Raw genomic sequence first — 12,070 nt, 5'->3', positions numbered from 1 at the left:
AGATTAATAGTAAACAAGTCATGGTATGTTTGCATTTTACTCGTTTATTTATGTTTTCCAGCTCTTTAGCAAGCTTTCTATGACCACAATGTTACCAGTTTTTTTTTATTTTGGCAGTTGGAGGTAAGGTTGGCAGTTCCTCTATGGTTGAGGATTCCGGATGAAGCTTGCTTCCTTCAGCTGGATCACCAATTCACCACATAAGGTAAGCTACAGTGATTTTTTTAACAAGTTTCTTTCGAAAACCAATAGTAATAAAAGTGCATTCGATAATGACATTTAGCAATGATAGTCTTTTTAAACTATTTTCACATTACTTTCATACATTTCAAAAGCTTTTTGATGTTGGTACATTTACGTTGCTCTAAATGTATCTCATTTGTTGATTTCTTTTTATTGCAAATTCGTACTTATTTCAAACTAGCGGCCGCCCGCGACTTCGTATGCGTGGATCCCGTTTTACTCCCTAAAGGAGTAACGAACTCCGTAAACGAACTAAAGTCGCTGACATAGCCCGACGGATCAGCAAGCTGAAGTGGCAGTGGGCAGGGCACATAGTACGCAGAACTGACGGCCGATGGGGCAGCAAGGTTCTGGAATGGAGGCCACGTACCGGAAAACGCAGCGTGGGACGTCCACCCACAAGGTGGACCGACGACCTGATAAAGGTAGCGGGAAGGCGCTGGATGCAGGCCGCTACCAACCGTGCGAAAGGAGTGGAGTTTCGTAAAATCCTTTGTTAGCGGATGCCTACGTCATAACATCTATCTGCATGGCAAATTTCATGGTCCGTCCATTGGTTTGGGCTCTGCGTTGATATGACAGTCAGTCAGTCAGTCAGTCAATCAGTCAGTCAGTCAGGCAGTCAGTCAGTTTGTCAGTCAGTCAGTCAGTCACCTTTTAGTTATATACATTTAGATACAAGATACCAGATAATCTTGATGTACCGCCATCGAACCATTTGCAAAAATGAAATTGTGTTAAATAATAATCAATTGCAACATTTTCAGCATAAATTACATTAAATACGCACTAGCTAAAACCAGCATTTCTACAACTCACAGTTTTATTGCAAGTGATACTAACTTGCCTTCAAAACCCAAGTTTATTCTTTATGAAGTCAATAAAATCATAGACCAGTATGCAAAGGCATAATTTCCTATGAAAGCTCGGGCTGCAGCTAAAACAGATCAGAAAGCCCATGTCTCTAAATTAGGTTGATAGAAAGTTCGGATCTTGTGTAAGCACTAGGTATAACATACTTAGTATTTTGGCCAAAAAATAATACCTGATTAGGCTGGGTTGCACCATCTTACTTTAACTTTAGCAAACGTCAAAAATCTGACAAACAAAAAACACCGGTAATTGTTAGAGTTACGGTTAAATAAGGTAAAGCAACTCAGCCTTAGTAAAAATACTACATCTGTGAACTTATCTGACAAAATCTTTTCAAATGCTGTTTATAAAGATTTACAAAAATGTACATAGACCACCTCTTATCCATGTTTTGCCATATTCACTCCTTGATTGAATAGGGTTTTTCAACACAAGGCCCATTGCAAAATGTCATATCGCTAAGATACAGTCGTTATAAAACTTGTCTTCTTGAATGGAATGTGTTGGCGTTCTTCCACGGACTACATCAGTGCCGCAAACCATATCCAACTGTTAATTTGTTGGTCTTAATTTGATTTTACGAGCTATTCCTACAACATTACTATTATGCGAGGGCATAACAATAAAATGTTGTATGATAATGTGAATGAGTGGTTATAATTACTAGTAAATTATAAATCCGTTTGGGTAAACATCGTAAATATGAAATGGAAAGTTGGGATGTGGTTGTATTTAATTAGTTTGATGAGTTCATGAGTTGTTTCTAGGATAGTTACCTGTATAAAGTGGCTGGCGATAGTTTTATTTCGAGGTAGGCAGTAGGTACAGAAGATTTAACATTTTCCGTGCAAAATAAGGTTTGGCTTGATTTACTTTGCAAGTATCTCTGAATTTCGCTTATCTTCTTCTTTTGTGCCTTTTCTCATTTAATCTGGGGGTCCGTTCACCTAATTTTATAAAGATAGTCTAACACTAGGTGTATCAATACAGAAGTAATCATAAATTAGTTCTTATGTAATTTTAGAAGCTTTGATAATTCACACTTATTTTAAAAATTAATAAAACTATGGTAGCCACACAGGATCTTTTAAAATTATGTGTCAAATTGGAAATTAATTTTGTCTTTAGAGATAACCAATAATAGTGTGTCATATTGAAAGTCTTGAAATTTGAAAGTTATCATAACTATCATAACAAAAATCTTATCTCAATCTTTGTCAATTTCGTCTATTATTTCAATACGATTTAGCAGTGATCCCAAACATTTGGTTGTTCGCGTAACTTCTATAAATCATACTATAATTTGACATGCACGACTTGCCCCCACAAGTCCGCTGATTAAAATATAGCTCTATGGAAAATTATGGCCCTTTGTGGAATTGCAATTGAAACCATTCATTGTGGTTATAATTTTATCAATTAAGTTTACCATCGATCTTGTGACGTCAACATTCATTCCGGTATTGTTTTAGTAACTTTTAGGGTCATATTTGATTCCTTACCAAAAATATAAGTATTACCACAGGATATTACATTAATCTAAGCAAGATTTTAAGCGTAGATTAGTTATTTGATTGATCAATCAGAGGATACGTCAAATCGTCGTTCAGATCAAATCCGCTTAACACCTAAGTTATAAATCTATTATGATAAAACAAGAAACTGTGATGAAGTTCACTGGGTTCTGAAAAAAAAATCAGCAATGTTTCACACAAAATAGTACCTAGATCTCGTATTGGTCCCTAATTAATTTTAAAAATATTCTTTTAGAAATGTTACCAATACCTGTAAAGATTATGAGGCCAACATTTGGACTGGATAACATCGTCACAGTGACATAAAATTGTACGGCGACTGAGCCACGTGCATATCTTGCAGAACCACGGCTGTAAATTCAATTGACTTTCTGGAAATGTTAACATACTAAGGCTGAGTTGCACCACCTTATTTGAAGCGTAACAATAACCGGTGCTTTTTGTATGGAGTTTGATAGATTTTTGACATTTGTCAAAGTTAAAGTAAGATGGTGCAACCCAGCCTAAGAAAACTTGGTAGCAATAGCTTAATCAAAAATTATTTAAATATAAATTTTCCATTTTCTAATGATACATAACCTTGGTCTTATAATGTTGGTTAGTAAAATAGGATTGTATTGTAACACGCGTCCACTATGCAATTAAGCTTTTGAAATAGCTACATGCATATGAATTCTCGGCAACGCACCTGTAACGCCCCTGGGTCTGCGGGTGTCTATGGGCGACGGTAATCACTTACCATCAGGTGATCCGTCTGCTCGTTTACCTCCTGTCACATAAAAAAAAAATTGTCACTATACCTTTCATATCAATATTATAATGCGTTTACTCGTCATTTTGTGAAAGTCGCTATTTGGTCTTACTATGATTACAAGAAAGCTTCGTGAGCATTTTCTTAAGAGCTTCAACACGAATTTCTTGTTGTAAGATATGTTTTCGTTCAATAACGTACATACGACTATGTTCTACTGGTACGAAAGCTATCTTGATAAGGTAGAATTCAGCATTACAAGTACGAGCAAAATGGCATGTCGTTAATCAAAATGAAAATTGTATATTTTTTGCAAGTGGGCTCCCAAAGAGTATTTTTACACATACCAACCCTACTACTGCTTCTGGACTAAGATGGGCCAGTAGTGCTTAGAAGCAACGCAAGAAACTCAGTCACTTTTAGAAAATAAGGTTACTATTTGGCTTCAAAAGTAAAATTCTTCACTGGTCGGGTTTTTATTGGCGTTCAAGCAGTAGGCAGGCCCCCTTACTAGGTGAACCGACGATCTGGTGAAGGTCACGGGAGGTGCTTGGATGCCTGCGGCGTAGGATCGGTTTTTGTGGAAATACTTGTGGGAGGCCTTTGTCCAGCAGTGGACGTCATTCGGCTGAAACGACAAGCTATCGACACGAAACGACAATGCTGGCTACACAGGAGTTGCAGCGGTGGGAACGAGATGAGAATAGTTGCGTTCAAAAGTAAGATCAGTTAAGCATGTCTCTTCCATAACTGCCAGATTCTAAATCCGTGTCTAGTTAGCCGGCTTGCTCAGTGGCTCCTGTTATAGGTCTGGCTAGGTCACGTTTCAGAGACAATGCCTATACGGATTATGTCTTAATTTACCGACTCTACTATCTATTCAAAATAATACCAGCTAAGAAATGCAGCTGTTGAAAGCTATCGTTAATATTTGGAGCAAGGTTTATGAAGTTTTGAGACTGGGAAATAACTGTGGGCTTGGAGTTTATTGAATTACTGAAACACTATGCGAATTGTATGGTCAATACACATAATATCATTATCATGTCTATAATAATAAATAGTTAAATAGTCTATGGGCGACGGTAATCACTTACCATCAGGTGATCCGTCTGCTCGTTTGCCTCCTATCACATTAAAAAAAAAAAAAAAACATCATTTTAGCCACAGGACATCCACTGCTGTGTGAAGTGATACCGGGCGATGTGGAAAACCTATGTTCAGCAATGTACGTTCTGTGGCAACTTGATATATTTGGAAAATAGTTGATTTTTCCGTATATTACCGATTTAATTAATCCACAACGAGGGAGCTCTTTGCTTACATCTCACCTGATGGAAAGTGATGATCAGGTCGACGATGGAAGCGAGCTTCACCCGGAATCCTCAACCACACAGGAACTGACTTTCTTACCTCCAACTGTCTACTCACTGTAAGATGGTGGTAGCTAACCAAATGACGCTGGAAAAGTGTAGATGAGTAATAATGTGCGCACTTCTGCATTAAAAAATAATGCAATGACCTTAAAATGTATTCATTCGATAATTCGACAGGTCACAAAGTCAAATTCCATAAGCTATTCCAGCCTCAGTAATCCGCACAAATTATTAAAACATTATTGGGAGTGTCGTTCAATTAATTTCGCTTAAATATCATTGATCGATCAATGTTCGCAGTATCATTTACAACTTTAAGGCTGGGTTGCACCATCTTACTTTAACTTTGAAAAACGTCAAAAATCTGTCAAAATCCATATAAAAAACACCGGTTATCGTCAAAGTTACGGTCAAAGTTGGGTGGTGCAACCCAGCCTACTTAAGTGCTGAACAAGCTATAGTTAGTTACACCATGATTCGATACCACTTATCAAAGGGTACGCCATAAACTAAGTCGGTATTTGTTAAACATAACTAAATGAGATATTTCCGAGCCGTGATACAGAGGTGACGAAATCGTAATTAACCAAGTCTATTTTAAACGCAGTTACACAATTTACAAGCTATGAATTATTAACCCTTAGTTTGGTCAGCTTTGGTCTGAAAGTACAACCCCAGTAGGTATTTTAAATTTAAAAATAAATTCAGACCTGAGCAATCAAAATCCAGTCATGTTTCCAATTAAAAAAAGACATTAGTATTTTCTGCATTGTGGGATTCTTGAAAAATAAAATAATGATTTAAAGATTTTTATCATTTGATGTTTCTACAATATCACTTTTGAGATGAAAATTGACTTTATTTCATTTAAATTGATTAAACAAAATGTATACTTTGTCAAGACCTGGCGAAATTATACGTCTAAGGTCTTTACACACAAACTTTAGCATGATCTTTTTATACACCCGCCTATTGAAGGGTTACGTTATTCTGCGTTAAATGTTATATTTGTTGTAAGGTGTCAGTTAGTTAATAATATTGCTTTGACATGTTTATTTTAAGACTAGAAAGCTAAGGCTCAGTGTACATAACTAAATAATTCAGCGACTAACATTTTTAAATACAGAGTCTACCAAAGTCAATTAAGGTGGATTTGCATCAACTTACTTTAACCGTATTTTTAACAATAACCGGTGTTTTTGTATAGAGTTTCAGATTTTTGATGTTGGTTAAAGTTAAAGTAAGATGGTGCAACTCAGCCTAAATATTTCTAACAAAAATAATCTTTGCGAGTAAAATTGTTAGCTATTAGTAGAGAATTCACTTTCTGTGGCCTTGAAATATTAATGTAATATCAAACAAAACCAAACCTACAAATCTAAAAGACTATATTGTCTGTGAATGCTATTTAATATTCGTAATACTATATTAGTTCTTTAGCATGCCCTCATTTTAAAACAATTTACCGCCAAACCTTGTCTATATCGCCAATAATCAGAACCTCAAACGCAAATACCTTTTCTGCTGTCCCGCGTCGCTATCTCACGTATCAGGGCATAGTTCAAAGCGTCGAGCTAGTGTTGTAGAGTTAACGATAATTTTGATATCGATAATTAGGAAAAAATAACTATTTATTTCATAATTGGTACTTGAGTCTTGGCCTTAACCGGCTAGGTTTTTTGAGCAATTAAACTGGATCCTGCAGCAGTGAAGAAAAGAAGTTCCCACTTCTTTCCTTCAATGCTACCACCCTTGTACAGCCAACAGTGTCTAGTGTCTACGCCTGTACTGGTGTGTTCCCACACACTAGTTACAGGCGTGTTAGGCGGGTGGTAAAGAATTTTACTCGTATCATTTATAGCACGAGTAAGAAATAATTCGGTCGTCTGATGCCATGGAAAATATAGTAACTTCAGGGTCGTTGTATCATCTGCATTTTATATAAGCAAACACAATTCATTTAAATATAGGTACCTAATCGTTTTTTTAACATGGTTTTAAATCCTGGATTTTTGAATATAGACAGATCATTTGACAACCAAAAACAACAGAAATAATTAAGACTTACCTCTAACCATTAAATTCTAATTCACATTGTGCACCGGCACATTAATTCACGCGGAAGGAATAAATTCAATATTGTAGCAGTTTGTTTTCACGCTTGTCGATAATTTTAAAATCGATTAACAGCACTAGCCAGCCTTATATTTATATTACGACACTGTCTCTCGCCTTTGGTTTAACCGTTAAAGTTTGATATAAGAGTAAATTCATTGTTAGTGCCCAATGCCTGTAAGTAGGTGACAGCTGGTCACGTGGTTGGACGTGAATAATGTATGACAAACTTTCGATTCTTGAATGAATGAATGATTTTTGGATCTAAAAACACAGTTACAAAGCTTTTGAAACTCAGGGGAGTCTTTTATAGGCTTCAGTGGCTTCCTGTTTGAGGATATTAATTACAAATACTCTAAATCACTCGACAGGGTCCATACTATACCTACGAGTATAATAATTAATATGTATTATCTTAGAACATCCTTAAATGTGAGGAATAACAAAGAATTGAATTGAATTTAAATAAAATTAGATTACAAAATACTGAGTTTTGTCATGAAAAGTTTGGGAAGTAGTAAAAGCTCACACACTGATGTTAGACATGCGTGTAAGCTTTTATTTACCTACTTATTGTGGTAGAGTAGTGGAGCGCTCTAGCATCGGAGGGCCTAGTTTCAATTTCCAGGTTGGATCTAGGTAATTACTGATTACTTTAATATAAAGAAATATAAAAACAAAGCTTGTGATAAGTATAATTATTGAAAATACTTGAATTTGAATTGTGCGAGTGAAATGCGCTGTAGTCATGAGAATTCTGAGAATTCAAAACTACCTATTATAGTCTGACAAATTCGACTTGAACTAGAAATCAATTCTAACATAACTAATTCTGATTCTAAACCAACTTAAGTTTAATTCCTCGTGATTAGCAACGATCTCCGAAATTCCTAAACATTAGTAGATATGTATCGCCAGCGATAAGGAGCGGCGTGAAACCTACGAACTACAAATGATTAATATCACCAGGTGTGCCACTTAATTGATCGTGTTTAGGCATTATTGGGCTCTGTCACAGCGCCAGCTGACGTAGATATTTTAGCAAATATTAATATCGTGCGTAATTTGGAGTGATAAAGTGACAAAAGATATAATGTTCGGACGTTGGGGATTGAAATCGTTTCTCATGCGACAAATTGGCGTTAGTTTTCTCCAGTCTTTTGTTTGTTAATACTTTTAACCATGCTGGTCACAATAACCAGCAAATTACGAAGAATGGAATGGATGTTAGTGTTCTATTAGCTAGATACTTAATAAGCAATAATTTAAGCTACTCATGCTATATGTATGTACGTGTATAATCATTCACAAATATGTTGTAACGACCCAATTTGGGTAGCACCAGGGAAAGTTCATGGGTCGTTCTACTTTTAAGGTCTTAACAATGAAAAAAAGTAAAGAAAGCTATTTAGTACATTTCATACGACTGAAATGTAGGAAAATTACCATAGATTCGGTATCTGTAGACCAGCAGCTCAGTTTTTTATCAAAACTTATATTTTTTTGCGTTTCACTAGACTAAGATGGAAAAAAATGTATCCTTCGTCACGAAATTCAGTTGTTTAAAACTCGATAAATTAAAAGAAATTTTAATAGATATTTGCATTTATTATTACAAAATCTCAGCTTAAATCAGTCTTGGACAATTGGTAGTTAATCGTTATTTAATCAGGTAAGAATTCCATAAAAATCAACAGTTTGTCCCTTTCGTCACAATTACACCTTTAAAACTTAACAAAAATCAATTATTTTTCTCTATTATAAAGTTATATTGAAAAAGTAGTATTACACACTAAAAACCAAGTATTACACGACATAAAATGAGTTACAAAAAGAGTTACCACTCGCATTTTTGTTGTTTAAGAGATAATATTTATTAGGGGACGAGATCAAACTCTTCGTTACGAAGGAGACGTAAATGTGATGAAGTAGACATCTAACAATTAATAATCAATCTAACTTGAAAAGTAATGAGTGTCACAGCCATTTTTCATTAAGCACATGCATATACATACTAAAATAGATAATGAAAATAGATAATGAAAAATATGAGGAAAATCAGCAAAAACCTACACAAATAGGAACTGAAACTAAGAGTATTAAGGAAAAAAAAAACATTTCAAAAACTGCTTCAACTGGTTTACTAAACGAATACAACATTCGTATACCTTTTTCTGAGGTGTTTTTAGTATTCTTAACATATTATCTAAGTGCACAAAGGACACATCGTTTAGATGTAGGATCACCTGTTACGAAGGATACGTGTGACGAAGTATACAATTTTCCAAAAAGATCAATAATAATCGTAAATAACGATAATTTGGATCGAAAACTATACTTTATCTTAAAGATTACTTAAAAACAAATCATGTTTACAGTAAAATAATTTAAAATTCGTTAAATAAATACCAAAAACCGCTGTGACTAAGGATACCCCCAATAAACACACGCCGCCCGTTTTCGTGCTTGATGTAAAAGAAGTGACAAGCTGGCTATGTTAAACACTTGATTTGAGTTTCGTTCTATACTCTATGGTCTATGGCCTTTCGTTTTGCTAAAAAACGTGATCTACTCACGTATTTTTTAAGAACTTATTTTAATATTTGATTGTTCGTGACGATGGATACTCCAATTTTCGGGACAATCTTTCGTCACACCAAAAAAATATATTTTTACAGATAAATAAAATTAAACTTTGTAGTTACCATGTTTAACAATGTATATCTCTTTTTATTTAAAAATAATTGTGTGGCTTCAACAAATTATTTATAAAAAACGTAATAGTTCTAAGCAACACCTAATGGGGACATGCCGTTTTAGCTTTGTTATAAAAGTTTGACGTAATTTTTTTAACACAGTTAAATTCTAATTGCAACTTAATGTAACTAGATAATCTAAACAGGTGTTATTAACTTTATTTAAATGAAATAAATGATAGTTTCTTCATTTTGTATTATAGTATTAACCTTCGTTATTGTGGGGACAACCTTATTTTTGTGATGGACTCTAAAAGTAGAATCACCCTCATACTTTTCTGTGGTAAATTATTAAAATATAAAATATTCTTAGACATTTTACACTGCGCTTCTAGTCCCAAACTAAGCAAAGCTTGTACTATGGGTACTAGACAACGGATATAAACATACTTAAATACTTTTTTTTTTTGTAAATACATACTTATTATACATAGAAAACACCCAGTCCAATACAAACAAATATGTTCATGCACACAAATGTTTGTACTGTGCGGGAATCGAACCCGCTACCTCCGGTATAGTAGTCCGTTTCGAACCACTACACCAAACGGCTGACAAATTATGGTAGGTATAAATATTAAATATTGTATAAAACATACGGTTAATACTAGCATCATGCCTTCTACTACGTGCCAGCACATCAACCTATACTCGTACATATTTGTGCCAAAATAGCTCTTATATCGACTGCATACGAATTATGATGCCACTGAGCTTGTATTTTTATACGTACAAGTACACCAGACCACAAGCACGACATACCAACTCATTACCATCCACCTTAGGTTGTTTACGCATCAATTACTTGTGTTTATCTCATACAAATTATGACATTGTGCTCGCAAAGGGTAACAAATTATTCGGCGCATACGCACTGGTCCAGGGCTGTCGACTTGGGGGTTTCCCACGTTTCTTTTAAACAAAAAGTGTCGAGATTTTCGTGGAGATTTTCTAGTCCGTTTTGTAACTAGAATCAATAAAGAAAAATGATTTAGGCCTGTCAGATTTAACTAGAACTTTTCTCTTAAGAACGTTCTAGTTAGTACCTACCTATCTCGCTTCTCTACCGCCGGATACAGGAGTTGCCTCATACAGAATTTATCATTAAATTCTTAATCCCGAGGCTTGCTAGCTGTGACTGCTCGCTCAGTTTACTTAATGAAGTAAGTAAAGATTGCCGATCATATAATGTGTTCGTTCGCGAACTTAATACTCCACATGTTCGCTAGCCGACATTCGCCCGTACTTTCGATGTATGCGTCCCATGTAGAGGCGTTCATGGCTCGTAATCCGAACCTCAAAAGACTTTCGTTGTTGATTTTTTGGTATTTAGGGTCGCCAACCCTGCAGCCCAGCCTTTTACGTCTCAAACATTAATTATAACACCTCTTTAACTTCAAATTTATGGCGCCGTTCTGTTAGTCATTACATGCTTTAAAACTCCACTTTTTTTATTGCAAACTGGCCCGATATTGGGTGTTTATGTTCGTGTAATTTATGGCCCGAGGCGGTGTTTTTGTTTTGAGAGGCTTGAGGCACGTGGGGGATTTATTGCAGTATGTTTTAATCTGAGATCTCCCAAGTTAGTTTTGTAAAGAGAAGAGCTGAATTAGAGTACTCAGATGCGATCAGTGGCGTATGGTTTGCTAACAATGGTGGAAGGATTTAAAAAGCGTTTGGTATATTACTTTTCTTGCGTATTTGGTTATGTTAGAGGAAAGTTATTGAAAAAGCTCGACTATCTTTTAAGCCAGCAAATAACGAAGACTTTTATCATTTCCAAATGCAATGTCTGGCTAAATTAGAGCGACTATAAACCTACTTGCTTTTATTAAGACGACGACTGGATGACGTAGTGGTTCTCGTATTGGACTCATCAGGTGATCCGTCTGCTCGTTTGCCTCCTGTCACATAAAAAAAAACTAAGCCAAAGCTCATAGGATCCTTGCACATTACAAAAATTTGCATGAATATAAATTTGCTTGTATTGAGCTGAGTGTTTTCATGATCCATAACTATCTCTCTACTTACATACAGGACTATTCCCACCTCTCGTTCCCACCACTGCAACTCCTGTGTAGCTAGGATCTACAGCTTGACCGCCACAAAAACCCAACCAATGAAGGTCAAGTTTGTCCCGGGGAAAAGTTAAACTGTCATTGGACCCGCAACGAAATTAATCAGAAGGACATTAGGTGGAGTTCGAAAGTAAGGTTCGACTTCCCTCTATTGCAAAGCGGATGACAGGTGACAAACAAAGGTTTAAAACTTCTACTTACATACATAGTTACAAATAAAATAATTAGCTTTGTAGGTACTTAGTTTGAGGCTAGAGTAAGGCTGGTTTTAGTGTCACGCGGACTGTCAGTGCGGATCGCTCCGCACAACCGATCTGTATGAACTGTTAGGGAGCGGAGCGGT

The sequence above is a fragment of the Ostrinia furnacalis genome, unplaced genomic scaffold (genome assembly GCF_004193835.3).
Source record: "Ostrinia furnacalis isolate ACB-3 unplaced genomic scaffold, ASM419383v2 OfSCF1754, whole genome shotgun sequence".
Taxonomy (NCBI): Eukaryota; Metazoa; Arthropoda; class Insecta; order Lepidoptera; family Crambidae; genus Ostrinia; species Ostrinia furnacalis.
This window is presented reverse-complemented; position numbering follows the sequence as displayed.